Source organism: Haliotis asinina, chromosome 2 (genome assembly GCF_037392515.1).
Source record: "Haliotis asinina isolate JCU_RB_2024 chromosome 2, JCU_Hal_asi_v2, whole genome shotgun sequence".
Lineage (NCBI taxonomy): Eukaryota > Metazoa > Mollusca > Gastropoda > Lepetellida > Haliotidae > Haliotis > Haliotis asinina.
Genome location: NC_090281.1, coordinates 67,055,735 through 67,079,533, shown reverse-complemented (window position 1 = coordinate 67,079,533; position 23,799 = coordinate 67,055,735). Strand labels below are relative to the sequence as shown.

At 44.9% G+C, this 23,799-nt stretch overlaps 55 non-coding genes across 55 annotated transcripts; 19 read left to right on the top strand and 36 right to left on the bottom strand.

Annotated features, from left to right (window-relative positions):
• Positions 1-127: 127 nt before the first annotated feature.
• Positions 128-347, top strand: LOC137275190 (small nucleolar RNA U3). Its single transcript, XR_010956507.1, has one exon. It is a non-coding gene; the product is annotated as a small nucleolar RNA U3 (small nucleolar RNA).
• Positions 348-512: 165 nt separating this feature from the next.
• Positions 513-585, bottom strand: Trnav-cac (transfer RNA valine (anticodon CAC)). The gene has a single exon. It is a non-coding gene; the product is annotated as a tRNA-Val (tRNA).
• Positions 586-802: 217 nt separating this feature from the next.
• On the bottom strand, positions 803-875 carry Trnav-aac (transfer RNA valine (anticodon AAC)). Its single transcript has one exon. It is a non-coding gene; the product is annotated as a tRNA-Val (tRNA).
• A 548-nt stretch (positions 876-1,423) lies between these two features.
• Positions 1,424-1,643, top strand: LOC137275189 (small nucleolar RNA U3). Its single transcript, XR_010956506.1, has one exon. It is a non-coding gene; the product is annotated as a small nucleolar RNA U3 (small nucleolar RNA).
• A 165-nt stretch (positions 1,644-1,808) lies between these two features.
• On the bottom strand, positions 1,809-1,881 carry Trnav-cac (transfer RNA valine (anticodon CAC)). Its single transcript has one exon. It is a non-coding gene; the product is annotated as a tRNA-Val (tRNA).
• A 217-nt stretch (positions 1,882-2,098) lies between these two features.
• On the bottom strand, positions 2,099-2,171 carry Trnav-aac (transfer RNA valine (anticodon AAC)). Its single transcript has one exon. It is a non-coding gene; the product is annotated as a tRNA-Val (tRNA).
• A 548-nt stretch (positions 2,172-2,719) lies between these two features.
• LOC137275188 (small nucleolar RNA U3) lies at positions 2,720-2,939 on the top strand. The gene has a single exon (XR_010956505.1). It is a non-coding gene; the product is annotated as a small nucleolar RNA U3 (small nucleolar RNA).
• A 165-nt stretch (positions 2,940-3,104) lies between these two features.
• Positions 3,105-3,177, bottom strand: Trnav-cac (transfer RNA valine (anticodon CAC)). Its single transcript has one exon. It is a non-coding gene; the product is annotated as a tRNA-Val (tRNA).
• Positions 3,178-3,394: 217 nt separating this feature from the next.
• On the bottom strand, positions 3,395-3,467 carry Trnav-aac (transfer RNA valine (anticodon AAC)). Its single transcript has one exon. It is a non-coding gene; the product is annotated as a tRNA-Val (tRNA).
• A 548-nt stretch (positions 3,468-4,015) lies between these two features.
• LOC137275187 (small nucleolar RNA U3) lies at positions 4,016-4,235 on the top strand. The gene has a single exon (XR_010956504.1). It is a non-coding gene; the product is annotated as a small nucleolar RNA U3 (small nucleolar RNA).
• A 165-nt stretch (positions 4,236-4,400) lies between these two features.
• Trnav-cac (transfer RNA valine (anticodon CAC)) lies at positions 4,401-4,473 on the bottom strand. Its single transcript has one exon. It is a non-coding gene; the product is annotated as a tRNA-Val (tRNA).
• A 217-nt stretch (positions 4,474-4,690) lies between these two features.
• On the bottom strand, positions 4,691-4,763 carry Trnav-aac (transfer RNA valine (anticodon AAC)). Its single transcript has one exon. It is a non-coding gene; the product is annotated as a tRNA-Val (tRNA).
• A 548-nt stretch (positions 4,764-5,311) lies between these two features.
• Positions 5,312-5,531, top strand: LOC137275215 (small nucleolar RNA U3). Its single transcript, XR_010956531.1, has one exon. It is a non-coding gene; the product is annotated as a small nucleolar RNA U3 (small nucleolar RNA).
• A 165-nt stretch (positions 5,532-5,696) lies between these two features.
• Positions 5,697-5,769, bottom strand: Trnav-cac (transfer RNA valine (anticodon CAC)). Its single transcript has one exon. It is a non-coding gene; the product is annotated as a tRNA-Val (tRNA).
• A 217-nt stretch (positions 5,770-5,986) lies between these two features.
• On the bottom strand, positions 5,987-6,059 carry Trnav-aac (transfer RNA valine (anticodon AAC)). Its single transcript has one exon. It is a non-coding gene; the product is annotated as a tRNA-Val (tRNA).
• Positions 6,060-6,607: 548 nt separating this feature from the next.
• Positions 6,608-6,827, top strand: LOC137275213 (small nucleolar RNA U3). Its single transcript, XR_010956529.1, has one exon. It is a non-coding gene; the product is annotated as a small nucleolar RNA U3 (small nucleolar RNA).
• Positions 6,828-6,992: 165 nt separating this feature from the next.
• Positions 6,993-7,065, bottom strand: Trnav-cac (transfer RNA valine (anticodon CAC)). Its single transcript has one exon. It is a non-coding gene; the product is annotated as a tRNA-Val (tRNA).
• A 217-nt stretch (positions 7,066-7,282) lies between these two features.
• Trnav-aac (transfer RNA valine (anticodon AAC)) lies at positions 7,283-7,355 on the bottom strand. The gene has a single exon. It is a non-coding gene; the product is annotated as a tRNA-Val (tRNA).
• A 548-nt stretch (positions 7,356-7,903) lies between these two features.
• Positions 7,904-8,123, top strand: LOC137275186 (small nucleolar RNA U3). Its single transcript, XR_010956503.1, has one exon. It is a non-coding gene; the product is annotated as a small nucleolar RNA U3 (small nucleolar RNA).
• Positions 8,124-8,288: 165 nt separating this feature from the next.
• On the bottom strand, positions 8,289-8,361 carry Trnav-cac (transfer RNA valine (anticodon CAC)). Its single transcript has one exon. It is a non-coding gene; the product is annotated as a tRNA-Val (tRNA).
• A 217-nt stretch (positions 8,362-8,578) lies between these two features.
• Trnav-aac (transfer RNA valine (anticodon AAC)) lies at positions 8,579-8,651 on the bottom strand. The gene has a single exon. It is a non-coding gene; the product is annotated as a tRNA-Val (tRNA).
• Positions 8,652-9,199: 548 nt separating this feature from the next.
• On the top strand, positions 9,200-9,419 carry LOC137275234 (small nucleolar RNA U3). The gene has a single exon (XR_010956549.1). It is a non-coding gene; the product is annotated as a small nucleolar RNA U3 (small nucleolar RNA).
• A 166-nt stretch (positions 9,420-9,585) lies between these two features.
• Positions 9,586-9,658, bottom strand: Trnav-cac (transfer RNA valine (anticodon CAC)). Its single transcript has one exon. It is a non-coding gene; the product is annotated as a tRNA-Val (tRNA).
• A 217-nt stretch (positions 9,659-9,875) lies between these two features.
• On the bottom strand, positions 9,876-9,948 carry Trnav-aac (transfer RNA valine (anticodon AAC)). The gene has a single exon. It is a non-coding gene; the product is annotated as a tRNA-Val (tRNA).
• A 548-nt stretch (positions 9,949-10,496) lies between these two features.
• On the top strand, positions 10,497-10,716 carry LOC137275184 (small nucleolar RNA U3). Its single transcript, XR_010956502.1, has one exon. It is a non-coding gene; the product is annotated as a small nucleolar RNA U3 (small nucleolar RNA).
• Positions 10,717-10,881: 165 nt separating this feature from the next.
• Positions 10,882-10,954, bottom strand: Trnav-cac (transfer RNA valine (anticodon CAC)). Its single transcript has one exon. It is a non-coding gene; the product is annotated as a tRNA-Val (tRNA).
• A 217-nt stretch (positions 10,955-11,171) lies between these two features.
• On the bottom strand, positions 11,172-11,244 carry Trnav-aac (transfer RNA valine (anticodon AAC)). Its single transcript has one exon. It is a non-coding gene; the product is annotated as a tRNA-Val (tRNA).
• A 548-nt stretch (positions 11,245-11,792) lies between these two features.
• LOC137275183 (small nucleolar RNA U3) lies at positions 11,793-12,012 on the top strand. The gene has a single exon (XR_010956501.1). It is a non-coding gene; the product is annotated as a small nucleolar RNA U3 (small nucleolar RNA).
• Positions 12,013-12,177: 165 nt separating this feature from the next.
• Positions 12,178-12,250, bottom strand: Trnav-cac (transfer RNA valine (anticodon CAC)). Its single transcript has one exon. It is a non-coding gene; the product is annotated as a tRNA-Val (tRNA).
• Positions 12,251-12,467: 217 nt separating this feature from the next.
• Trnav-aac (transfer RNA valine (anticodon AAC)) lies at positions 12,468-12,540 on the bottom strand. Its single transcript has one exon. It is a non-coding gene; the product is annotated as a tRNA-Val (tRNA).
• A 548-nt stretch (positions 12,541-13,088) lies between these two features.
• Positions 13,089-13,308, top strand: LOC137275182 (small nucleolar RNA U3). Its single transcript, XR_010956500.1, has one exon. It is a non-coding gene; the product is annotated as a small nucleolar RNA U3 (small nucleolar RNA).
• A 165-nt stretch (positions 13,309-13,473) lies between these two features.
• On the bottom strand, positions 13,474-13,546 carry Trnav-cac (transfer RNA valine (anticodon CAC)). Its single transcript has one exon. It is a non-coding gene; the product is annotated as a tRNA-Val (tRNA).
• A 217-nt stretch (positions 13,547-13,763) lies between these two features.
• On the bottom strand, positions 13,764-13,836 carry Trnav-aac (transfer RNA valine (anticodon AAC)). The gene has a single exon. It is a non-coding gene; the product is annotated as a tRNA-Val (tRNA).
• Positions 13,837-14,384: 548 nt separating this feature from the next.
• LOC137275181 (small nucleolar RNA U3) lies at positions 14,385-14,604 on the top strand. The gene has a single exon (XR_010956499.1). It is a non-coding gene; the product is annotated as a small nucleolar RNA U3 (small nucleolar RNA).
• A 165-nt stretch (positions 14,605-14,769) lies between these two features.
• On the bottom strand, positions 14,770-14,842 carry Trnav-cac (transfer RNA valine (anticodon CAC)). The gene has a single exon. It is a non-coding gene; the product is annotated as a tRNA-Val (tRNA).
• A 217-nt stretch (positions 14,843-15,059) lies between these two features.
• On the bottom strand, positions 15,060-15,132 carry Trnav-aac (transfer RNA valine (anticodon AAC)). Its single transcript has one exon. It is a non-coding gene; the product is annotated as a tRNA-Val (tRNA).
• A 548-nt stretch (positions 15,133-15,680) lies between these two features.
• On the top strand, positions 15,681-15,900 carry LOC137275180 (small nucleolar RNA U3). Its single transcript, XR_010956498.1, has one exon. It is a non-coding gene; the product is annotated as a small nucleolar RNA U3 (small nucleolar RNA).
• A 166-nt stretch (positions 15,901-16,066) lies between these two features.
• Trnav-cac (transfer RNA valine (anticodon CAC)) lies at positions 16,067-16,139 on the bottom strand. Its single transcript has one exon. It is a non-coding gene; the product is annotated as a tRNA-Val (tRNA).
• A 217-nt stretch (positions 16,140-16,356) lies between these two features.
• Positions 16,357-16,429, bottom strand: Trnav-aac (transfer RNA valine (anticodon AAC)). Its single transcript has one exon. It is a non-coding gene; the product is annotated as a tRNA-Val (tRNA).
• A 548-nt stretch (positions 16,430-16,977) lies between these two features.
• Positions 16,978-17,197, top strand: LOC137275178 (small nucleolar RNA U3). The gene has a single exon (XR_010956496.1). It is a non-coding gene; the product is annotated as a small nucleolar RNA U3 (small nucleolar RNA).
• Positions 17,198-17,362: 165 nt separating this feature from the next.
• Trnav-cac (transfer RNA valine (anticodon CAC)) lies at positions 17,363-17,435 on the bottom strand. The gene has a single exon. It is a non-coding gene; the product is annotated as a tRNA-Val (tRNA).
• A 217-nt stretch (positions 17,436-17,652) lies between these two features.
• On the bottom strand, positions 17,653-17,725 carry Trnav-aac (transfer RNA valine (anticodon AAC)). The gene has a single exon. It is a non-coding gene; the product is annotated as a tRNA-Val (tRNA).
• Positions 17,726-18,273: 548 nt separating this feature from the next.
• LOC137275177 (small nucleolar RNA U3) lies at positions 18,274-18,493 on the top strand. Its single transcript, XR_010956495.1, has one exon. It is a non-coding gene; the product is annotated as a small nucleolar RNA U3 (small nucleolar RNA).
• A 165-nt stretch (positions 18,494-18,658) lies between these two features.
• Trnav-cac (transfer RNA valine (anticodon CAC)) lies at positions 18,659-18,731 on the bottom strand. Its single transcript has one exon. It is a non-coding gene; the product is annotated as a tRNA-Val (tRNA).
• Positions 18,732-18,948: 217 nt separating this feature from the next.
• On the bottom strand, positions 18,949-19,021 carry Trnav-aac (transfer RNA valine (anticodon AAC)). Its single transcript has one exon. It is a non-coding gene; the product is annotated as a tRNA-Val (tRNA).
• A 548-nt stretch (positions 19,022-19,569) lies between these two features.
• Positions 19,570-19,789, top strand: LOC137275176 (small nucleolar RNA U3). The gene has a single exon (XR_010956494.1). It is a non-coding gene; the product is annotated as a small nucleolar RNA U3 (small nucleolar RNA).
• A 165-nt stretch (positions 19,790-19,954) lies between these two features.
• Trnav-cac (transfer RNA valine (anticodon CAC)) lies at positions 19,955-20,027 on the bottom strand. The gene has a single exon. It is a non-coding gene; the product is annotated as a tRNA-Val (tRNA).
• A 217-nt stretch (positions 20,028-20,244) lies between these two features.
• Trnav-aac (transfer RNA valine (anticodon AAC)) lies at positions 20,245-20,317 on the bottom strand. Its single transcript has one exon. It is a non-coding gene; the product is annotated as a tRNA-Val (tRNA).
• Positions 20,318-20,865: 548 nt separating this feature from the next.
• On the top strand, positions 20,866-21,085 carry LOC137275175 (small nucleolar RNA U3). Its single transcript, XR_010956493.1, has one exon. It is a non-coding gene; the product is annotated as a small nucleolar RNA U3 (small nucleolar RNA).
• A 166-nt stretch (positions 21,086-21,251) lies between these two features.
• Trnav-cac (transfer RNA valine (anticodon CAC)) lies at positions 21,252-21,324 on the bottom strand. Its single transcript has one exon. It is a non-coding gene; the product is annotated as a tRNA-Val (tRNA).
• Positions 21,325-21,541: 217 nt separating this feature from the next.
• Trnav-aac (transfer RNA valine (anticodon AAC)) lies at positions 21,542-21,614 on the bottom strand. The gene has a single exon. It is a non-coding gene; the product is annotated as a tRNA-Val (tRNA).
• A 548-nt stretch (positions 21,615-22,162) lies between these two features.
• On the top strand, positions 22,163-22,382 carry LOC137275174 (small nucleolar RNA U3). The gene has a single exon (XR_010956492.1). It is a non-coding gene; the product is annotated as a small nucleolar RNA U3 (small nucleolar RNA).
• A 165-nt stretch (positions 22,383-22,547) lies between these two features.
• On the bottom strand, positions 22,548-22,620 carry Trnav-cac (transfer RNA valine (anticodon CAC)). Its single transcript has one exon. It is a non-coding gene; the product is annotated as a tRNA-Val (tRNA).
• A 217-nt stretch (positions 22,621-22,837) lies between these two features.
• Trnav-aac (transfer RNA valine (anticodon AAC)) lies at positions 22,838-22,910 on the bottom strand. The gene has a single exon. It is a non-coding gene; the product is annotated as a tRNA-Val (tRNA).
• A 548-nt stretch (positions 22,911-23,458) lies between these two features.
• Positions 23,459-23,678, top strand: LOC137275173 (small nucleolar RNA U3). Its single transcript, XR_010956491.1, has one exon. It is a non-coding gene; the product is annotated as a small nucleolar RNA U3 (small nucleolar RNA).
• The last annotated feature ends 121 nt before the right edge of the window (positions 23,679-23,799 follow it).

The window sequence follows — 23,799 nt, the reverse complement described above, 5'->3', positions numbered from 1 at the left end:
CTGTCTACGACAGATTGTCGTGCTGGAGATTTTTCCAGACGTGTACCAACAACGATAGGTGCTATTGCATACCACACGGGCGTGCCTTTTGAAAAGAAGTAGGTACAAAATCCGGCCCGCAGTAGTTAAGATCATACTTTTAGGGATCATTTCTATAGTATGCATCGCCATGACTTCAGGTAAAACTGACAGTCTACCAAACCACGAGGACGATAGACAGTCTCTCTTTCTGAGCGCGAAGCCAACCAGGGTGAGTGCCATCTGAGGTTAGTAACCCTGGTTCTTGATGACCGTTCCTCTCAGTCACATGTGGCAGAGATGGAGGGAAGAGAGGCATTCTGAGTGGTTTGGCCAACCCCATTTTCATCTGTCTCAATAAATGCCAGTTAGCAAACCTCATATAACGCTCCCTGAGTCTTATAACGCATTGGATATAGTACACAACTGCTCTGACATCTGTCAGCAAGGAAGAATTGCAAAACGACAATTCATGGAGGTGTAAAAACAAAGGAAGGTTCAGGCGAGGCTCGAACTCGCGGCCTTCTGCGTGTGAAGCAGACGTGATAACCACTACACCACTGAACCTTAGCTGTCATGGCACACGTATTTGTAATGACCTATACCTGTCGCTGACACTGACACAACACAAGCCGGGGATATGCTGAGGGCCCACGTACATGTTAAAGGGAGAGAAGTAGGAAAGAATTAATCTGTAAGAAGCCCGCTTCACTTGTGGTAGGTTTCAAGTTGAGAAAGAGAGTTGTGCTTATGGCAAGATATAATGCAACCCCAAGAAAAAATAAGGTTCCGGCGAGGCTCGAACTCGCGGCCTTCTGCGTGTTAAGCAGACGTGATAACCACTACACCACGGAACCAGTTGCAAGCCTTTGGAGAAACAAGCTAAATCTCTTCCAGGTGATATAGCTTGAGCATATTCTTCTCTGCTACTTCATTTCCTTACATTAATAAGGTTTGAACATATCCAAAAACACAACTTTGCACAATGGAATCATGAGTCGGAGCTTATATAAAGAGGATTTGGGTGGGGCTAATTAAGGTGTAATGATGTGCGATCACACCAAGTCTCCTTCTGGTTCTTCCAACTTGGATGTTGACACTGGAGCAGTCACAGTCACAATCATACCCACGGTCAATGGGAGATAACCACCAATACGCTGTAATCACAAAACAATTTACATTGAGAAAACACTTGATCAGTTGAGATTGCCTGTACTCTATGTGCTTTTTTCAGTTAATCACAAACGTGGAATGAATCCGAAGAGCACACAGGTGGCCCTGTCTACGACAGATTGTCGTGCTGGAGATTTTTCCAGACGTGTACCAACAACGATAGGTGCTATTGCATACCACACGGGCGTGCCTTTTGAAAAGAAGTAGGTACAAAATCCGGCCCGCAGTAGTTAAGATCATACTTTTAGGGATCATTTCTATAGTATGCATCGCCATGACTTCAGGTAAAACTGACAGTCTACCAAACCACGAGGACGATAGACAGTCTCTCTTTCTGAGCGCGAAGCCAACCAGGGTGAGTGCCATCTGAGGTTAGTAACCCTGGTTCTTGATGACCGTTCCTCTCAGTCACATGTGGCAGAGATGGAGGGAAGAGAGGCATTCTGAGTGGTTTGGCCAACCCCATTTTCATCTGTCTCAATAAATGCCAGTTAGCAAACCTCATATAACGCTCCCTGAGTCTTATAACGCATTGGATATAGTACACAACTGCTCTGACATCTGTCAGCAAGGAAGAATTGCAAAACGACAATTCATGGAGGTGTAAAAACAAAGGAAGGTTCAGGCGAGGCTCGAACTCGCGGCCTTCTGCGTGTGAAGCAGACGTGATAACCACTACACCACTGAACCTTAGCTGTCATGGCACACGTATTTGTAATGACCTATACCTGTCGCTGACACTGACACAACACAAGCCGGGGATATGCTGAGGGCCCACGTACATGTTAAAGGGAGAGAAGTAGGAAAGAATTAATCTGTAAGAAGCCCGCTTCACTTGTGGTAGGTTTCAAGTTGAGAAAGAGAGTTGTGCTTATTGCAAGATATAATGCAACCCCAAGAAAAAATAAGGTTCCGGCGAGGCTCGAACTCGCGGCCTTCTGCGTGTTAAGCAGACGTGATAACCACTACACCACGGAACCAGTTGCAAGCCTTTGGAGAAACAAGCTAAATCTCTTCCAGGTGATATAGCTTGAGCATAGTCTTCTCTGCTACTTCATTTCCTTACATTAATAAGGTTTGAACATATCCAAAAACACAACTTTGCACAATGGAATCATGAGTCGGAGCTTATATAAAGAGGATTTGGGTGGGGCTAATTAAGGTGTAATGATGTGCGATCACACCAAGTCTCCTTCTGGTTCTTCCAACTTGGATGTTGACACTGGAGCAGTCACAGTCACAATCATACCCACGGTCAATGGGAGATAACCACCAATACGCTGTAATCACAAAACAATTTACATTGAGAAAACACTTGATCAGTTGAGATTGCCTGTACTCTATGTGCTTTTTTCAGTTAATCACAAACGTGGAATGAATCCGAAGAGCACACAGGTGGCCCTGTCTACGACAGATTGTCGTGCTGGAGATTTTTCCAGACGTGTACCAACAACGATAGGTGCTATTGCATACCACACGGGCGTGCCTTTTGAAAAGAAGTAGGTACAAAATCCGGCCCGCAGTAGTTAAGATCATACTTTTAGGGATCATTTCTATAGTATGCATCGCCATGACTTCAGGTAAAACTGACAGTCTACCAAACCACGAGGACGATAGACAGTCTCTCTTTCTGAGCGCGAAGCCAACCAGGGTGAGTGCCATCTGAGGTTAGTAACCCTGGTTCTTGATGACCGTTCCTCTCAGTCACATGTGGCAGAGATGGAGGGAAGAGAGGCATTCTGAGTGGTTTGGCCAACCCCATTTTCATCTGTCTCAATAAATGCCAGTTAGCAAACCTCATATAACGCTCCCTGAGTCTTATAACGCATTGGATATAGTACACAACTGCTCTGACATCTGTCAGCAAGGAAGAATTGCAAAACGACAATTCATGGAGGTGTAAAAACAAAGGAAGGTTCAGGCGAGGCTCGAACTCGCGGCCTTCTGCGTGTGAAGCAGACGTGATAACCACTACACCACTGAACCTTAGCTGTCATGGCACACGTATTTGTAATGACCTATACCTGTCGCTGACACTGACACAACACAAGCCGGGGATATGCTGAGGGCCCACGTACATGTTAAAGGGAGAGAAGTAGGAAAGAATTAATCTGTAAGAAGCCCGCTTCACTTGTGGTAGGTTTCAAGTTGAGAAAGAGAGTTGTGCTTATGGCAAGATATAATGCAACCCCAAGAAAAAATAAGGTTCCGGCGAGGCTCGAACTCGCGGCCTTCTGCGTGTTAAGCAGACGTGATAACCACTACACCACGGAACCAGTTGCAAGCCTTTGGAGAAACAAGCTAAATCTCTTCCAGGTGATATAGCTTGAGCATATTCTTCTCTGCTACTTCATTTCCTTACATTAATAAGGTTTGAACATATCCAAAAACACAACTTTGCACAATGGAATCATGAGTCGGAGCTTATATAAAGAGGATTTGGGTGGGGCTAATTAAGGTGTAATGATGTGCGATCACACCAAGTCTCCTTCTGGTTCTTCCAACTTGGATGTTGACACTGGAGCAGTCACAGTCACAATCATACCCACGGTCAATGGGAGATAACCACCAATACGCTGTAATCACAAAACAATTTACATTGAGAAAACACTTGATCAGTTGAGATTGCCTGTACTCTATGTGCTTTTTTCAGTTAATCACAAACGTGGAATGAATCCGAAGAGCACACAGGTGGCCCTGTCTACGACAGATTGTCGTGCTGGAGATTTTTCCAGACGTGTACCAACAACGATAGGTGCTATTGCATACCACACGGGCGTGCCTTTTGAAAAGAAGTAGGTACAAAATCCGGCCCGCAGTAGTTAAGATCATACTTTTAGGGATCATTTCTATAGTATGCATCGCCATGACTTCAGGTAAAACTGACAGTCTACCAAACCACGAGGACGATAGACAGTCTCTCTTTCTGAGCGCGAAGCCAACCAGGGTGAGTGCCATCTGAGGTTAGTAACCCTGGTTCTTGATGACCGTTCCTCTCAGTCACATGTGGCAGAGATGGAGGGAAGAGAGGCATTCTGAGTGGTTTGGCCAACCCCATTTTCATCTGTCTCAATAAATGCCAGTTAGCAAACCTCATATAACGCTCCCTGAGTCTTATAACGCATTGGATATAGTACACAACTGCTCTGACATCTGTCAGCAAGGAAGAATTGCAAAACGACAATTCATGGAGGTGTAAAAAAAAAGGAAGGTTCAGGCGAGGCTCGAACTCGCGGCCTTCTGCGTGTGAAGCAGACGTGATAACCACTACACCACTGAACCTTAGCTGTCATGGCACACGTATTTGTAATGACCTATACCTGTCGCTGACACTGACACAACACAAGCCGGGGATATGCTGAGGGCCCACGTACATGTTAAAGGGAGAGAAGTAGGAAAGAATTAATCTGTAAGAAGCCCGCTTCACTTGTGGTAGGTTTCAAGTTGAGAAAGAGTGTTGTGCTTATGGCAAGATATAATGCAACCCCAAGAAAAAATAAGGTTCCGGCGAGGCTCGAACTCGCGGCCTTCTGCGTGTTAAGCAGACGTGATAACCACTACACCACGGAACCAGTTGCAAGCCTTTGGAGAAACAAGCTAAATCTCTTCCAGGTGATATAGCTTGAGCATATTCTTCTCTGCTACTTCATTTCCTTACATTAATAAGGTTTGAACATATCCAAAAACACAACTTTGCACAATGGAATCATGAGTCGGAGCTTATATAAAGAGGATTTGGGTGGGGCTAATTAAGGTGTAATGATGTGCGATCACACCAAGTCTCCTTCTGGTTCTTCCAACTTGGATGTTGACACTGGAGCAGTCACAGTCACAATCATACCCACGGTCAATGGGAGATAACCACCAATACGCTGTAATCACAAAACAATTTACATTGAGAAAACACTTGATCAGTTGAGATTGCCTGTACTCTATGTGCTTTTTTCAGTTAATCACAAACGTGGAATGAATCCGAAGAGCACACAGGTGGCCCTGTCTACGACAGATTGTCGTGCTGGAGATTTTTCCAGACGTGTACCAACAACGATAGGTGCTATTGCATACCACACGGGCGTGCCTTTTGAAAAGAAGTAGGTACAAAATCCGGCCCGCAGTAGTTAAGATCATACTTTTAGGGATCATTTCTACAGTATGCATCGCCATGACTTCAGGTAAAACTGACAGTCTACCAAACCACGAGGACGATAGACAGTCTCTCTTTCTGAGCGCGAAGCCAACCAGGGTGAGTGCCATCTGAGGTTAGTAACCCTGGTTCTTGATGACCGTTCCTCTCAGTCACATGTGGCAGAGATGGAGGGAAGAGAGGCATTCTGAGTGGTTTGGCCAACCCCATTTTCATCTGTCTCAATAAATGCCAGTTAGCAAACCTCATATAACGCTCCCTGAGTCTTATAACGCATTGGCTATAGTACACAACTGCTCTGACATCTGTCAGCAAGGAAGAATTGCAAAACGACAATTCATGGAGGTGTAAAAAAAAAGGAAGGTTCAGGCGAGGCTCGAACTCGCGGCCTTCTGCGTGTGAAGCAGACGTGATAACCACTACACCACTGAACCTTAGCTGTCATGGCACACGTATTTGTAATGACCTATACCTGTCGCTGACACTGACACAACACAAGCCGGGGATATGCTGAGGGCCCACGTACATGTTAAAGGGAGAGAAGTAGGAAAGAATTAATCTGTAAGAAGCCCGCTTCACTTGTGGTAGGTTTCAAGTTGAGAAAGAGTGTTGTGCTTATGGCAAGATATAATGCAACCCCAAGAAAAAATAAGGTTCCGGCGAGGCTCGAACTCGCGGCCTTCTGCGTGTTAAGCAGACGTGATAACCACTACACCACGGAACCAGTTGCAAGCCTTTGGAGAAACAAGCTAAATCTCTTCCAGGTGATATAGCTTGAGCATATTCTTCTCTGCTACTTCATTTCCTTACATTAATAAGGTTTGAACATATCCAAAAACACAACTTTGCACAATGGAATCATGAGTCGGAGCTTATATAAAGAGGATTTGGGTGGGGCTAATTAAGGTGTAATGATGTGCGATCACACCAAGTCTCCTTCTGGTTCTTCCAACTTGGATGTTGACACTGGAGCAGTCACAGTCACAATCATACCCACGGTCAATGGGAGATAACCACCAATACGCTGTAATCACAAAACAATTTACATTGAGAAAACACTTGATCAGTTGAGATTGCCTGTACTCTATGTGCTTTTTTCAGTTAATCACAAACGTGGAATGAATCCGAAGAGCACACAGGTGGCCCTGTCTACGACAGATTGTCGTGCTGGAGATTTTTCCAGACGTGTACCAACAACGATAGGTGCTATTGCATACCACACGGGCGTGCCTTTTGAAAAGAAGTAGGTACAAAATCCGGCCCGCAGTAGTTAAGATCATACTTTTAGGGATCATTTCTACAGTATGCATCGCCATGACTTCAGGTAAAACTGACAGTCTACCAAACCACGAGGACGATAGACAGTCTCTCTTTCTGAGCGCGAAGCCAACCAGGGTGAGTGCCATCTGAGGTTAGTAACCCTGGTTCTTGATGACCGTTCCTCTCAGTCACATGTGGCAGAGATGGAGGGAAGAGAGGCATTCTGAGTGGTTTGGCCAACCCCATTTTCATCTGTCTCAATAAATGCCAGTTAGCAAACCTCATATAACGCTCCCTGAGTCTTATAACGCATTGGCTATAGTACACAACTGCTCTGACATCTGTCAGCAAGGAAGAATTGCAAAACGACAATTCATGGAGGTGTAAAAAAAAAGGAAGGTTCAGGCGAGGCTCGAACTCGCGGCCTTCTGCGTGTGAAGCAGACGTGATAACCACTACACCACTGAACCTTAGCTGTCATGGCACACGTATTTGTAATGACCTATACCTGTCGCTGACACTGACACAACACAAGCCGGGGATATGCTGAGGGCCCACGTACATGTTAAAGGGAGAGAAGTAGGAAAGAATTAATCTGTAAGAAGCCCGCTTCACTTGTGGTAGGTTTCAAGTTGAGAAAGAGAGTTGTGCTTATTGCAAGATATAATGCAACCCCAAGAAAAAATAAGGTTCCGGCGAGGCTCGAACTCGCGGCCTTCTGCGTGTTAAGCAGACGTGATAACCACTACACCACGGAACCAGTTGCAAGCCTTTGGAGAAACAAGCTAAATCTCTTCCAGGTGATATAGCTTGAGCATAGTCTTCTCTGCTACTTCATTTCCTTACATTAATAAGGTTTGAACATATCCAAAAACACAACTTAGCACAATGGAATCATGAGTCGGAGCTTATATAAAGAGGATTTGGGTGGGGCTAATTAAGGTGTAATGATGTGCGATCACACCAAGTCTCCTTCTGGTTCTTCCAACTTGGATGTTGACACTGGAGCAGTCACAGTCACAATCATACCCACGGTCAATGGGAGATAACCACCAATACGCTGTAATCACAAAACAATTTACATTGAGAAAACACTTGATCAGTTGAGATTGCCTGTACTCTATGTGCTTTTTTCAGTTAATCACAAACGTGGAATGAATCCGAAGAGCACACAGGTGGCCCTGTCTACGACAGATTGTCGTGCTGGAGATTTTTCCAGACGTGTACCAACAACGATAGGTGCTATTGCATACCACACGGGCGTGCCTTTTGAAAAGAAGTAGGTACAAAATCCGGCCCGCAGTAGTTAAGATCATACTTTTAGGGATCATTTCTATAGTATGCATCGCCATGACTTCAGGTAAAACTGACAGTCTACCAAACCACGAGGACGATAGACAGTCTCTCTTTCTGAGCGCGAAGCCAACCAGGGTGAGTGCCATCTGAGGTTAGTAACCCTGGTTCTTGATGACCGTTCCTCTCAGTCACATGTGGCAGAGATGGAGGGAAGAGAGGCATTCTGAGTGGTTTGGCCAACCCCATTTTCATCTGTCTAAATAAATGCCAGTTAGCAAACCTCATATAACGCTCCCTGAGTCTTATAACGCATTGGATATAGTACACAACTGCTCTGACATCTGTCAGCAAGGAAGAATTGCAAAACGACAATTCATGGAGGTGTAAAAAAAAAGGAAGGTTCAGGCGAGGCTCGAACTCGCGGCCTTCTGCGTGTGAAGCAGACGTGATAACCACTACACCACTGAACCTTAGCTGTCATGGCACACGTATTTGTAATGACCTATACCTGTCGCTGACACTGACACAACACAAGCCGGGGATATGCTGAGGGCCCACGCACATGTTAAAGGGAGAGAAGTAGGAAAGAATTAATCTGTAAGAAGCCCGCTTCACTTGTGGTAGGTTTCAAGTTGAGAAAGAGAGTTGTGCTTATGGCAAGATATAATGCAACCCCAAGAAAAAATAAGGTTCCGGCGAGGCTCGAACTCGCGGCCTTCTGCGTGTTAAGCAGACGTGATAACCACTACACCACGGAACCAGTTGCAAGCCTTTGGAGAAACAAGCTAAATCTCTTCCAGGTGATATAGCTTGAGCATAGTCTTCTCTGCTACTTCATTTCCTTACATTAATAAGGTTTGAACATATCCAAAAACACAACTTAGCACAATGGAATCATGAGTCGGAGCTTATATAAAGAGGATTTGGGTGGGGCTAATTAAGGTGTAATGATGTGCGATCACACCAAGTCTCCTTCTGGTTCTTCCAACTTGGATGTTGACACTGGAGCAGTCACAGTCACAATCATACCCACGGTCAATGGGAGATAACCACCAATACGCTGTAATCACAAAACAATTTACATTGAGAAAACACTTGATCAGTTGAGATTGCCTGTACTCTATGTGCTTTTTTCAGTTAACCACAAACGTGGAATGAATCCGAAGAGCACACAGGTGGCCCTGTCTACGACAGATTGTCGTGCTGGAGATTTTTCCAGACGTGTACCAACAACGATAGGTGCTATTGCATACCACACGGGCGTGCCTTTTGAAAAGAAGTAGGTACAAAATCCGGCCCGCAGTAGTTAAGATCATACTTTTAGGGATCATTTGTATAGTATGCATCGCCATGACTTCAGGTAAAACTGACAGTCTACCAAACCACGAGGACGATAGACAGTCTCTCTTTCTGAGCGCGAAGCCAACCAGGGTGAGTGCCATCTGAGGTTAGTAACCCTGGTTCTTGATGACCGTTCCTCTCAGTCACATGTGGCAGAGATGGAGGGAAGAGAGGCATTCTGAGTGGTTTGGCCAACCCCATTTTCATCTGTCTCAATAAATGCCAGTTAGCAAACCTCATATAACGCTCCCTGAGTCTTATAACGCATTGGATATAGTACACAACTGCTCTGACATCTGTCAGCAAGGAAGAATTGCAAAACGACAATTCATGGAGGTGTAAAAAAAAAAGGAAGGTTCAGGCGAGGCTCGAACTCGCGGCCTTCTGCGTGTGAAGCAGACGTGATAACCACTACACCACTGAACCTTAGCTGTCATGGCACACGTATTTGTAATGACCTATACCTGTCGCTGACACTGACACAACACAAGCCGGGGATATGCTGAGGGCCCACGTACATGTTAAAGGGAGAGAAGTAGGAAAGAATTAATCTGTAAGAAGCCCGCTTCACTTGTGGTAGGTTTCAAGTTGAGAAAGAGAGTTGTGCTTATTGCAAGATATAATGCAACCCCAAGAAAAAATAAGGTTCCGGCGAGGCTCGAACTCGCGGCCTTCTGCGTGTTAAGCAGACGTGATAACCACTACACCACGGAACCAGTTGCAAGCCTTTGGAGAAACAAGCTAAATCTCTTCCAGGTGATATAGCTTGAGCATATTCTTCTCTGCTACTTCATTTCCTTACATTAATAAGGTTTGAACATATCCAAAAACACAACTTTGCACAATGGAATCATGAGTCGGAGCTTATATAAAGAGGATTTGGGTGGGGCTAATTAAGGTGTAATGATGTGCGATCACACCAAGTCTCCTTCTGGTTCTTCCAACTTGGATGTTGACACTGGAGCAGTCACAGTCACAATCATACCCACGGTCAATGGGAGATAACCACCAATACGCTGTAATCACAAAACAATTTACATTGAGAAAACACTTGATCAGTTGAGATTGCCTGTACTCTATGTGCTTTTTTCAGTTAATCACAAACGTGGAATGAATCCGAAGAGCACACAGGTGGCCCTGTCTACGACAGATTGTCGTGCTGGAGATTTTTCCAGACGTGTACCAACAACGATAGGTGCTATTGCATACCACACGGGCGTGCCTTTTGAAAAGAAGTAGGTACAAAATCCGGCCCGCAGTAGTTAAGATCATACTTTTAGGGATCATTTCTATAGTATGCATCGCCATGACTTCAGGTAAAACTGACAGTCTACCAAACCACGAGGACGATAGACAGTCTCTCTTTCTGAGCGCGAAGCCAACCAGGGTGAGTGCCATCTGAGGTTAGTAACCCTGGTTCTTGATGACCGTTCCTCTCAGTCACATGTGGCAGAGATGGAGGGAAGAGAGGCATTCTGAGTGGTTTGGCCAACCCCATTTTCATCTGTCTCAATAAATGCCAGTTAGCAAACCTCATATAACGCTCCCTGAGTCTTATAACGCATTGGATATAGTACACAACTGCTCTGACATCTGTCAGCAAGGAAGAATTGCAAAACGACAATTCATGGAGGTGTAAAAACAAAGGAAGGTTCAGGCGATGCTCGAACTCGCGGCCTTCTGCGTGTGAAGCAGACGTGATAACCACTACACCACTGAACCTTAGCTGTCATGGCACACGTATTTGTAATGACCTATACCTGTCGCTGACACTGACACAACACAAGCCGGGGATATGCTGAGGGCCCACGTACATGTTAAAGGGAGAGAAGTAGGAAAGAATTAATCTGTAAGAAGCCCGCTTCACTTGTGGTAGGTTTCAAGTTGAGAAAGAGAGTTGTGCTTATTGCAAGATATAATGCAACCCCAAGAAAAAATAAGGTTCCGGCGAGGCTCGAACTCGCGGCCTTCTGCGTGTTAAGCAGACGTGATAACCACTACACCACGGAACCAGTTGCAAGCCTTTGGAGAAACAAGCTAAATCTCTTCCAGGTGATATAGCTTGAGCATATTCTTCTCTGCTACTTCATTTCCTTACATTAATAAGGTTTGAACATATCCAAAAACACAACTTTGCACAATGGAATCATGAGTCGGAGCTTATATAAAGAGGATTTGGGTGGGGCTAATTAAGGTGTAATGATGTGCGATCACACCAAGTCTCCTTCTGGTTCTTCCAACTTGGATGTTGACACTGGAGCAGTCACAGTCACAATCATACCCACGGTCAATGGGAGATAACCACCAATACGCTGTAATCACAAAACAATTTACATTGAGAAAACACTTGATCAGTTGAGATTGCCTGTACTCTATGTGCTTTTTTCAGTTAATCACAAACGTGGAATGAATCCGAAGAGCACACAGGTGGCCCTGTCTACGACAGATTGTCGTGCTGGAGATTTTTCCAGACGTGTACCAACAACGATAGGTGCTATTGCATACCACACGGGCGTGCCTTTTGAAAAGAAGTAGGTACAAAATCCGGCCCGCAGTAGTTAAGATCATACTTTTAGGGATCATTTCTATAGTATGCATCGCCATGACTTCAGGTAAAACTGACAGTCTACCAAACCACGAGGACGATAGACAGTCTCTCTTTCTGAGCGCGAAGCCAACCAGGGTGAGTGCCATCTGAGGTTAGTAACCCTGGTTCTTGATGACCGTTCCTCTCAGTCACATGTGGCAGAGATGGAGGGAAGAGAGGCATTCTGAGTGGTTTGGCCAACCCCATTTTCATCTGTCTAAATAAATGCCAGTTAGCAAACCTCATATAACGCTCCCTGAGTCTTATAACGCATTGGATATAGTACACAACTGCTCTGACATCTGTCAGCAAGGAAGAATTGCAAAACGACAATTCATGGAGGTGTAAAAACAAAGGAAGGTTCAGGCGATGCTCGAACTCGCGGCCTTCTGCGTGTGAAGCAGACGTGATAACCACTACACCACTGAACCTTAGCTGTCATGGCACACGTATTTGTAATGACCTATACCTGTCGCTGACACTGATACAACACAAGCCGGGGATATGCTGAGGGCCCACGTACATGTTAAAGGGAGAGAAGTAGGAAAGAATTAATCTGTAAGAAGCCCGCTTCACTTGTGGTAGGTTTCAAGTTGAGAAAGAGAGTTGTGCTTATTGCAAGATATAATGCAACCCCAAGAAAAAATAAGGTTCCGGCGAGGCTCGAACTCGCGGCCTTCTGCGTGTTAAGCAGACGTGATAACCACTACACCACGGAACCAGTTGCAAGCCTTTGGAGAAACAAGCTAAATCTCTTCCAGGTGATATAGCTTGAGCATATTCTTCTCTGCTACTTCATTTCCTTACATTAATAAGGTTTGAACATATCCAAAAACACAACTTTGCACAATGGAATCATGAGTCGGAGCTTATATAAAGAGGATTTGGGTGGGGCTAATTAAGGTGTAATGATGTGCGATCACACCAAGTCTCCTTCTGGTTCTTCCAACTTGGATGTTGACACTGGAGCAGTCACAGTCACAATCATACCCACGGTCAATGGGAGATAACCACCAATACGCTGTAATCACAAAACAATTTACATTGAGAAAACACTTGATCAGTTGAGATTGCCTGTACTCTATGTGCTTTTTTCAGTTAATCACAAACGTGGAATGAATCCGAAGAGCACACAGGTGGCCCTGTCTACGACAGATTGTCGTGCTGGAGATTTTTCCAGACGTGTACCAACAACGATAGGTGCTATTGCATACCACACGGGCGTGCCTTTTGAAAAGAAGTAGGTACAAAATCCGGCCCGCAGTAGTTAAGATCATACTTTTAGGGATCATTTCTATAGTATGCATCGCCATGACTTCAGGTAAAACTGACAGTCTACCAAACCACGAGGACGATAGACAGTCTCTCTTTCTGAGCGCGAAGCCAACCAGGGTGAGTGCCATCTGAGGTTAGTAACCCTGGTTCTTGATGACCGTTCCTCTCAGTCACATGTGGCAGAGATGGAGGGAAGAGAGGCATTCTGAGTGGTTTGGCCAACCCCATTTTCATCTGTCTAAATAAATGCCAGTTAGCAAACCTCATATAACGCTCCCTGAGTCTTATAACGCATTGGATATAGTACACAACTGCTCTGACATCTGTCAGCAAGGAAGAATTGCAAAACGACAATTCATGGAGGTGTAAAAACAAAGGAAGGTTCAGGCGATGCTCGAACTCGCGGCCTTCTGCGTGTGAAGCAGACGTGATAACCACTACACCACTGAACCTTAGCTGTCATGGCACACGTATTTGTAATGACCTATACCTGTCGCTGACACTGACACAACACAAGCCGGGGATATGCTGAGGGCCCACGTACATGTTAAAGGGAGAGAAGTAGGAAAGAATTAATCTGTAAGAAGCCCGCTTCACTTGTGGTAGGTTTCAAGTTGAGAAAGAGAGTTGTGCTTATTGCAAGATATAATGCAACCCCAAGAAAAAATAAGGTTCCGGCGAGGCTCGAACTCGCGGCCTTCTGCGTGTTAAGCAGACGTGATAACCACTACACCACGGAACCAGTTGCAAGCCTTTGGAGAAACAAGCTAAATCTCTTCCAGGTGATATAGCTTGAGCATATTCTTCTCTGCTACTTCATTTCCTTACATTAATAAGGTTTGAACATATCCAAAAACACAACTTTGCACAATGGAATCATGAGTCGGAGCTTATATAAAGAGGATTTGGGTGGGGCTAATTAAGGTGTAATGATGTGCGATCACACCAAGTCTCCTTCTGGTTCTTCCAACTTGGATGTTGACACTGGAGCAGTCACAGTCACAATCATACCCACGGTCAATGGGAGATAACCACCAATACGCTGTAATCACAAAACAATTTACATTGAGAAAACACTTGATCAGTTGAGATTGCCTGTACTCTATGTGCTTTTTTCAGTTAATCACAAACGTGGAATGAATCCGAAGAGCACACAGGTGGCCCTGTCTACGACAGATTGTCGTGCTGGAGATTTTTCCAGACGTGTACCAACAACGATAGGTGCTATTGCATACCACACGGGCGTGCCTTTTGAAAAGAAGTAGGTACAAAATCCGGCCCGCAGTAGTTAAGATCATACTTTTAGGGATCATTTCTATAGTATGCATCGCCATGACTTCAGGTAAAACTGACAGTCTACCAAACCACGAGGACGATAGACAGTCTCTCTTTCTGAGCGCGAAGCCAACCAGGGTGAGTGCCATCTGAGGTTAGTAACCCTGGTTCTTGATGACCGTTCCTCTCAGTCACATGTGGCAGAGATGGAGGGAAGAGAGGCATTCTGAGTGGTTTGGCCAACCCCATTTTCATCTGTCTCAATAAATGCCAGTTAGCAAACCTCATATAACGCTCCCTGAGTCTTATAACGCATTGGATATAGTACACAACTGCTCTGACATCTGTCAGCAAGGAAGAATTGCAAAACGACAATTCATGGAGGTGTAAAAACAAAGGAAGGTTCAGGCGAGGCTCGAACTCGCGGCCTTCTGCGTGTGAAGCAGACGTGATAACCACTACACCACTGAACCTTAGCTGTCATGGCACACGTATTTGTAATGACCTATACCTGTCGCTGACACTGACACAACACAAGCCGGGGATATGCTGAGGGCCCACGTACATGTTAAAGGGAGAGAAGTAGGAAAGAATTAATCTGTAAGAAGCCCGCTTCACTTGTGGTAGGTTTCAAGTTGAGAAAGAGAGTTGTGCTTATTGCAAGATATAATGCAACCCCAAGAAAAAATAAGGTTCCGGCGAGGCTCGAACTCGCGGCCTTCTGCGTGTTAAGCAGACGTGATAACCACTACACCACGGAACCAGTTGCAAGCCTTTGGAGAAACAAGCTAAATCTCTTCCAGGTGATATAGCTTGAGCATATTCTTCTCTGCTACTTCATTTCCTTACATTAATAAGGTTTGAACATATCCAAAAACACAACTTTGCACAATGGAATCATGAGTCGGATCTTATATAAAGAGGATTTGGGTGGGGCTAATTAAGGTGTAATGATGTGCGATCACACCAAGTCTCCTTCTGGTTCTTCCAACTTGGATGTTGACACTGGAGCAGTCACAGTCACAATCATACCCACGGTCAATGGGAGATAACCACCAATACGCTGTAATCACAAAACAATTTACATTGAGAAAACACTTGATCAGTTGAGATTGCCTGTACTCTATGTGCTTTTTTCAGTTAATCACAAACGTGGAATGAATCCGAAGAGCACACAGGTGGCCCTGTCTACGACAGATTGTCGTGCTGGAGATTTTTCCAGACGTGTACCAACAACGATAGGTGCTATTGCATACCACACGGGCGTGCCTTTTGAAAAGAAGTAGGTACAAAATCCGGCCCGCAGTAGTTAAGATCATACTTTTAGGGATCATTTCTATAGTATGCATCGCCATGACTTCAGGTAAAACTGACAGTCTACCAAACCACGAGGACGATAGACAGTCTCTCTTTCTGAGCGCGAAGCCAACCAGGGTGAGTGCCATCTGAGGTTAGTAACCCTGGTTCTTGATGACCGTTCCTCTCAGTCACATGTGGCAGAGATGGAGGGAAGAGAGGCATTCTGAGTGGTTTGGCCAACCCCATTTTCATCTGTCTAAATAAATGCCAGTTAGCAAACCTCATATAACGCTCCCTGAGTCTTATAACGCATTGGATATAGTACACAACTGCTCTGACATCTGTCAGCAAGGAAGAATTGCAAAACGACAATTCATGGAGGTGTAAAAAAAAAAGGAAGGTTCAGGCGAGGCTCGAACTCGCGGCCTTCTGCGTGTGAAGCAGACGTGATAACCACTACACCACTGAACCTTAGCTGTCATGGCACACGTATTTGTAATGACCTATACCTGTCGCTGACACTGACACAACACAAGCCGGGGATATGCTGAGGGCCCACGTACATGTTAAAGGGAGAGAAGTAGGAAAGAATTAATCTGTAAGAAGCCCGCTTCACTTGTGGTAGGTTTCAAGTTGAGAAAGAGAGTTGTGCTTATTGCAAGATATAATGCAACCCCAAGAAAAAATAAGGTTCCGGCGAGGCTCGAACTCGCGGCCTTCTGCGTGTTAAGCAGACGTGATAACCACTACACCACGGAACCAGTTGCAAGCCTTTGGAGAAACAAGCTAAATCTCTTCCAGGTGATATAGCTTGAGCATATTCTTCTCTGCTACTTCATTTCCTTACATTAATAAGGTTTGAACATATCCAAAAACACAACTTTGCACAATGGAATCATGAGTCGGAGCTTATATAAAGAGGATTTGGGTGGGGCTAATTAAGGTGTAATGATGTGCGATCACACCAAGTCTCCTTCTGGTTCTTCCAACTTGGATGTTGACACTGGAGCAGTCACAGTCACAATCATACCCACGGTCAATGGGAGATAACCACCAATACGCTGTAATCACAAAACAATTTACATTGAGAAAACACTTGATCAGTTGAGATTGCCTGTACTCTATGTGCTTTTTTCAGTTAATCACAAACGTGGAATGAATCCGAAGAGCACACAGGTGGCCCTGTCTACGACAGATTGTCGTGCTGGAGATTTTTCCAGACGTGTACCAACAACGATAGGTGCTATTGCATACCACACGGGCGTGCCTTTTGAAAAGAAGTAGGTACAAAATCCGGCCCGCAGTAGTTAAGATCATACTTTTAGGGATCATTTCTATAGTATGCATCGCCATGACTTCAGGTAAAACTGACAGTCTACCAAACCACGAGGACGATAGACAGTCTCTCTTTCTGAGCGCGAAGCCAACCAGGGTGAGTGCCATCTGAGGTTAGTAACCCTGGTTCTTGATGACCGTTCCTCTCAGTCACATGTGGCAGAGATGGAGGGAAGAGAGGCATTCTGAGTGGTTTGGCCAACCCCATTTTCATCTGTCTCAATAAATGCCAGTTAGCAAACCTCATATAACGCTCCCTGAGTCTTATAACGCATTGGATATAGTACACAACTGCTCTGACATCTGTCAGCAAGGAAGAATTGCAAAACGACAATTCATGGAGGTGTAAAAAAAAAGGAAGGTTCAGGCGAGGCTCGAACTCGCGGCCTTCTGCGTGTGAAGCAGACGTGATAACCACTACACCACTGAACCTTAGCTGTCATGACACACGTATTTGTAATGACCTATACCTGTCGCTGACACTGACACAACACAAGCCGGGGATATGCTGAGGGCCCACGCACATGTTAAAGGGAGAGAAGTAGGAAAGAATTAATCTGTAAGAAGCCCGCTTCACTTGTGGTAGGTTTCAAGTTGAGAAAGAGAGTTGTGCTTATTGCAAGATATAATGCAACCCCAAGAAAAAATAAGGTTCCGGCGAGGCTCGAACTCGCGGCCTTCTGCGTGTTAAGCAGACGTGATAACCACTACACCACGGAACCAGTTGCAAGCCTTTGGAGAAACAAGCTAAATCTCTTCCAGGTGATATAGCTTGAGCATAGTCTTCTCTGCTACTTCATTTCCTTACATTAATAAGGTTTGAACATATCCAAAAACACAACTTTGCACAATGGAATCATGAGTCGGAGCTTATATAAAGAGGATTTGGGTGGGGCTAATTAAGGTGTAATGATGTGCGATCACACCAAGTCTCCTTCTGGTTCTTCCAACTTGGATGTTGACACTGGAGCAGTCACAGTCACAATCATACCCACGGTCAATGGGAGATAACCACCAATACGCTGTAATCACAAAACAATTTACATTGAGAAAACACTTGATCAGTTGAGATTGCCTGTACTCTATGTGCTTTTTTCAGTTAATCACAAACGTGGAATGAATCCGAAGAGCACACAGGTGGCCCTGTCTACGACAGATTGTCGTGCTGGAGATTTTTCCAGACGTGTACCAACAACGATAGGTGCTATTGCATACCACACGGGCGTGCCTTTTGAAAAGAAGTCGGTACAAAATCCGGCCCGCAGTAGTTAAGATCATACTTTTAGGGATCATTTCTATAGTATGCATCGCCATGACTTCAGGTAAAACTGACAGTCTACCAAACCACGAGGACGATAGACAGTCTCTCTTTCTGAGCGCGAAGCCAACCAGGGTGAGTGCCATCTGAGGTTAGTAACCCTGGTTCTTGATGACCGTTCCTCTCAGTCACATGTGGCAGAGATGGAGGGAAGAGAGGCATTCTGAGTGGTTTGGCCAACCCCATTTTCATCTGTCTCAATAAATGCCAGTTAGCAAACCTCATATAACGCTCCCTGAGTCTTATAACGCATTGGATATAGTACACAACTGCTCTGACATCTGTCAGCAAGGAAGAATTGCAAAACGACAATTCATGGAGGTGTAAAAAAAAAGGAAGGTTCAGGCGAGGCTCGAACTCGCGGCCTTCTGCGTGTGAAGCAGACGTGATAACCACTACACCACTGAACCTTAGCTGTCATGGCACACGTATTTGTAATGACCTATACCTGTCGCTGACACTGACACAACACAAGCCGGGGATATGCTGAGGGCCCACGTACATGTTAAAGGGAGAGAAGTAGGAAAGAATTAATCTGTAAGAAGCCCGCTTCACTTGTGGTAGGTTTCAAGTTGAGAAAGAGAGTTGTGCTTATTGCAAGATATAATGCAACCCCAAGAAAAAATAAGGTTCCGGCGAGGCTCGAACTCGCGGCCTTCTGCGTGTTAAGCAGACGTGATAACCACTACACCACGGAACCAGTTGCAAGCCTTTGGAGAAACAAGCTAAATCTCTTCCAGGTGATATAGCTTGAGCATATTCTTCTCTGCTACTTCATTTCCTTACATTAATAAGGTTTGAACATATCCAAAAACACAACTTTGCACAATGGAATCATGAGTCGGAGCTTATATAAAGAGGATTTGGGTGGGGCTAATTAAGGTGTAATGATGTGCGATCACACCAAGTCTCCTTCTGGTTCTTCCAACTTGGATGTTGACACTGGAGCAGTCACAGTCACAATCATACCCACGGTCAATGGGAGATAACCACCAATACGCTGTAATCACAAAACAATTTACATTGAGAAAACACTTGATCAGTTGAGATTGCCTGTACTCTATGTGCTTTTTTCAGTTAATCACAAACGTGGAATGAATCCGAAGAGCACACAGGTGGCCCTGTCTACGACAGATTGTCGTGCTGGAGATTTTTCCAGACGTGTACCAACAACGATAGGTGCTATTGCATACCACACGGGCGTGCCTTTTGAAAAGAAGTCGGTACAAAATCCGGCCCGCAGTAGTTAAGATCATACTTTTAGGGATCATTTCTATAGTATGCATCGCCATGACTTCAGGTAAAACTGACAGTCTACCAAACCACGAGGACGATAGACAGTCTCTCTTTCTGAGCGCGAAGCCAACCAGGGTGAGTGCCATCTGAGGTTAGTAACCCTGGTTCTTGATGACCGTTCCTCTCAGTCACATGTGGCAGAGATGGAGGGAAGAGAGGCATTCTGAGTGGTTTGGCCAACCCCATTTTCATCTGTCTCAATAAATGCCAGTTAGCAAACCTCATATAACGCTCCCTGAGTCTTATAACGCATTGGATATAGTACACAACTGCTCTGACATCTGTCAGCAAGGAAGAATTGCAAAACGACAATTCATGGAGGTGTAAAAAAAAAGGAAGGTTCAGGCGAGGCTCGAACTCGCGGCCTTCTGCGTGTGAAGCAGACGTGATAACCACTACACCACTGAACCTTAGCTGTCATGGCACACGTATTTGTAATGACCTATACCTGTCGCTGACACTGACACAACACAAGCCGGGGATATGCTGAGGGCCCACGTACATGTTAAAGGGAGAGAAGTAGGAAAGAATTAATCTGTAAGAAGCCCGCTTCACTTGTGGTAGGTTTCAAGTTGAGAAAGAGAGTTGTGCTTATTGCAAGATATAATGCAACCCCAAGAAAAAATAAGGTTCCGGCGAGGCTCGAACTCGCGGCCTTCTGCGTGTTAAGCAGACGTGATAACCACTACACCACGGAACCAGTTGCAAGCCTTTGGAGAAACAAGCTAAATCTCTTCCAGGTGATATAGCTTGAGCATATTCTTCTCTGCTACTTCATTTCCTTACATTAATAAGGTTTGAACATATCCAAAAACACAACTTTGCACAATGGAATCATGAGTCGGAGCTTATATAAAGAGGATTTGGGTGGGGCTAATTAAGGTGTAATGATGTGCGATCACACCAAGTCTCCTTCTGGTTCTTCCAACTTGGATGTTGACACTGGAGCAGTCACAGTCACAATCATACCCACGGTCAATGGGAGATAACCACCAATACGCTGTAATCACAAAACAATTTACATTGAGAAAACACTTGATCAATTGAGATTGCCTGTACTCTATGTGCTTATTTCAGTTAATCACAAACGTGGAATGAATCCGAAGAGCACACAGGTGGCCCTGTCTACGACAGATTGTCGTGCTGGAGATTTTTCCAGACGTGTACCAACAACGATAGGTGCTATTGCATACCACACGGGCGTGTCTTTTGAAAAGAAGTAGGTACAAAATCCGGCCCGCAGTAGTTAAGATCATACTTTTAGGGATCATTTCTATAGTATGCATCGCCATGACTTCAGGTAAAACTGACAGTCTACCAAACCACGAGGACGATAGACAGTCTCTCTTTCTGAGCGCGAAGCCAACCAGGGTGAGTGCCATCTGAGGTTAGTAACCCTGGTTCTTGATGACCGTTCCTCTCAGTCACATGTGGCAGAGATGGAGGGAAGAGAGGCATTCTGAGTGGTTTGGCCAACCCCATTTTCATCTGTCTCAATAAATGCCAGTTAGCAAACCTCATATAACGCTCCCTGAGTCTTATAACGCATTGGATATAGTACACAACTGCTCTGACATCTGTCAGCAAGGAAGAATTGCAAAACGACAATTCATGGAGGTGTAAAAAAAAAAGGAAGGTTCAGGCGAGGCTCGAACTCGCGGCCTTCTGCGTGTGAAGCAGACGTGATAACCACTACACCACTGAACCTTAGCTGTCATGGCACACGTATTTGTAATGACCTATACCTGTCGCTGACACTGACACAACACAAGCCGGGGATATGCTGAGGGCCCACGCACATGTTAAAGGGAGAGAAGTAGGAAAGAATTAATCTGTAAGAAGCCCGCTTCACTTGTGGTAGGTTTCAAGTTGAGAAAGAGAGTTGTGCTTATTGCAAAATATAATGCAACCCCAAGAAAAAATAAGGTTCCGGCGAGGCTCGAACTCGCGGCCTTCTGCGTGTTAAGCAGACGTGATAACCACTACACCACGGAACCAGTTGCAAGCCTTTGGAGAAACAAGCTAAATCTCTTCCAGGTGATATAGCTTGAGCATATTCTTCTCTGCTACTTCATTTCCTTACATTAATAAGGTTTGAACATATCCAAAAACACAACTTTGCACAATGGAATCATGAGTCGGAGCTTATATAAAGAGGATTTGGGTGGGGCTAATTAAGGTGTAATGATGTGCGATCACACCAAGTCTCCTTCTGGTTCTTCCAACTTGGATGTTGACACTGGAGCAGTCACAGTCACAATCATACCCACGGTCAATGGGAGATAACCACCAATACGCTGTAATCACAAAACAATTTACATTGAGAAAACACTTGATCAGTTGAGATTGCCTGTACTCTATGTGCTTTTTTCAGTTAATCACAAACGTGGAATGAATCCGAAGAGCACACAGGTGGCCCTGTCTACGACAGATTGTCGTGCTGGAGATTTTTCCAGACGTGTACCAACAACGATAGGTGCTATTGCATACCACACGGGCGTGCCTTTTGAAAAGAAGTCGGTACAAAATCCGGCCCGCAGTAGTTAAGATCATACTTTTAGGGATCATTTCTATAGTATGCATCGCCATGACTTCAGGTAAAACTGACAGTCTACCAAACCACGAGGACGATAGACAGTCTCTCTTTCTGAGCGCGAAGCCAACCAGGGTGAGTGCCATCTGAGGTTAGTAACCCTGGTTCTTGATGACCGTTCCTCTCAGTCACATGTGGCAGAGATGGAGGGAAGAGAGGCATTCTGAGTGGTTTGGCCAACCCCATTTTCATCTGTCTCAATAAATGCCAGTTAGCAAACCTCATATAACGCTCCCTGAGTCTTATAACGCATTGGATATAGTACACAACTGCTCTGACATCTGTCAGCAAGGAAGAATTGCAAAACGACAATTCATGGAGGTGTAAAAAAAAAGGAAGGTTCAGGCGAGGCTCGAACTCGCGGCCTTCTGCGTGTGAAGCAGACGTGATAACCACTACACCACTGAACCTTAGCTGTCATGGCACACGTATTTGTAATGACCTATACCTGTCGCTGACACTGACACAACACAAGCCGGGGATATGCTGAGGGCCCACGTACATGTTAAAGGGAGAGAAGTAGGAAAGAATTAATCTGTAAGAAGCCCGCTTCACTTGTGGTAGGTTTCAAGTTGAGAAAGAGAGTTGTGCTTATTGCAAGATATAATGCAACCCCAAGAAAAAATAAGGTTCCGGCGAGGCTCGAACTCGCGGCCTTCTGCGTGTTAAGCAGACGTGATAACCACTACACCACGGAACCAGTTGCAAGCCTTTGGAGAAACAAGCTAAATCTCTTCCAGGTGATATAGCTTGAGCATATTCTTCTCTGCTACTTCATTTCCTTACATTAATAAGGTTTGAACATATCCAAAAACACAACTTTGCACAATGGAATCATGAGTCGGAGCTTATATAAAGAGGATTTGGGTGGGGCTAATTAAGGTGTAATGATGTGCGATCACACCAAGTCTCCTTCTGGTTCTTCCAACTTGGATGTTGACACTGGAGCAGTCACAGTCACAATCATACCCACGGTCAATGGGAGATAACCACCAATACGCTGTAATCACAAAACAATTTACATTGAGAAAACACTTGATCAGTTGAGATTGCCTGTACTCTATGTGCTTTTTTCAGTTAATCACAAACGTGGAATGAATCCGAAGAGCACACAGGTGGCCCTGTCTACGACAGATTGTCGTGCTGGAGATTTTTCCAGACGTGTACCAACAACGATAGGTGCTATTGCATACCACACGGGCGTGCCTTTTGAAAAGAAGTCGGTACAAAATCCGGCCCGCAGTAGTTAAGATCATACTTTTAGGGATCATTTCTATAGTATGCATCGCCATGACTTCAGGTAAAACTGACAGTCTACCAAACCACGAGGACGATAGACAGTCTCTCTTTCTGAGCGCGAAGCCAACCAGGGTGAGTGCCATCTGAGGTTAGTAACCCTGGTTCTTGATGACCGTTCCTCTCAGTCACATGTGGCAGAGATGGAGGGAAGAGAGGCATTCTGAGTGGTTTGGCCAACCCCATTTTCATCTGTCTCAATAAATGCCAGTTAGCAAACCTCATATAACGCTCCCTGAGTCTTATAACGCATTGGATATAGTACACAACTGCTCTGACATCTGTCAGCAAGG